At 48.2% G+C, this 1248-nt stretch overlaps 1 pseudogene; it reads left to right on the top strand.

Moving 5' to 3' along the window:
• The first annotated feature begins 660 nt into the window (after positions 1–660).
• LOC115296281 overlaps positions 661–1248 on the top strand; it is a 749-nt pseudogene continuing 161 nt past the window's right edge.

Raw genomic sequence — 1248 nt, 5'->3', positions numbered from 1 at the left:
TCAGCCCTTCCCCCTCTTTTTGAACAACACCAGAATTTGGAATCTGGGCTAGCCCCGGAAGAAATGCAATCTGTTACCTTCAGGGTTCCCCTGTGTAGCTTCCCTACCTCTGTCCTGCCACCACCCAGTCCCTGCGCTAGCAAGCAAGTGGCTTTCTCAGGTCTGCGTCCATTCAACGAACATTTTTTTTTAACTGTAGTAAAATATACACAATACTACATTTACCATCTCAACCATTTTTAAGTGCACAGTTTGGGAGCGTTAAGTATATTCATTGTGCAACCAGAACTCCTTTTGTCCTGCAAAACTAAAACTGTTCTCATGAGAAAACGCTCTAATCCCCTTCCTGCAGCCCCTGGCACCCCCTGCTCTGCTTTCTGTCTCTGTGCATTTGACGGCTGCAGGGGCTTGATGCTCACGCGGTATCATAACAGTGTTTGCTTTTGGGGACCAGCCTATTGCCCTCACGTGATGTCCTCCGGTTTCATCCAGGTTGTAGCAGGTGTCAGAGTTTCCTTCCAGGTTAAGGCAGAGTCTGAGGTTGTGGCCTGTGTAGAGCACATTTCATTTATCCATTCGCCTGTCAGTGGACCCTTGAGTTGCTTCCACCTTTTGGCTATTGTGAATAATAAAGGGTGAACAGCTCTTCCCGTAAGCGGCCTGAGGTGATCTCTGAAAATGGTTCGCTATTCACTTGACCTGGAAAACCCGACAAAATCATGCAAATCAAGAGGTTCAAATCTTCGTGTTCACTTTATGAACACCCGTGAGACTGCCCAGACCATCAAGGGTATGCATATCCGAAAAGCCACCAAGTATCTTAGAGATGTCACTCTGCAGAAGCCGTGTGTGCCGTTCCGACGCTACAGTGGTGGAGCTGGTAGGTGTGCCCAGGCCAAACAGTGGGGCTGGACACAGGGTCAGTGGCCCAAAAAGAGTGCTGAATTTTTACTGCACATGCTTAAAAATGCAGAGAGTAATGCTGAACTTAAGGGTTTAGATGTAGATTCTCTGATCATTGAGCACATCCAGGTGAACAAAGCCCCCAAGATGCGGCGTAGAACTTACAGGGCTCATGGTCGGATTAACCCATACATGAGCTCTCCCTGCCACCTTGAGATGATCCTCACTGAAAAAAAAGCAGATTGTTCCTAAACCAGAAGAGGAAGTTGCACAGAAGAAAAAGATATCACAGGGGCGCCTGGGTGGCTCAGTTGGTTAAGCCTCCGGCTTCGGCTCAGGTCAGAT

This window comes from Suricata suricatta, chromosome 7, assembly GCF_006229205.1.
Source record: "Suricata suricatta isolate VVHF042 chromosome 7, meerkat_22Aug2017_6uvM2_HiC, whole genome shotgun sequence".
Taxonomy (NCBI): Eukaryota; Metazoa; Chordata; class Mammalia; order Carnivora; family Herpestidae; genus Suricata; species Suricata suricatta.
The sequence above is the reverse complement of the archived record's forward strand: the minus strand, read 5'-3'. Positions and strand labels throughout refer to the sequence as shown.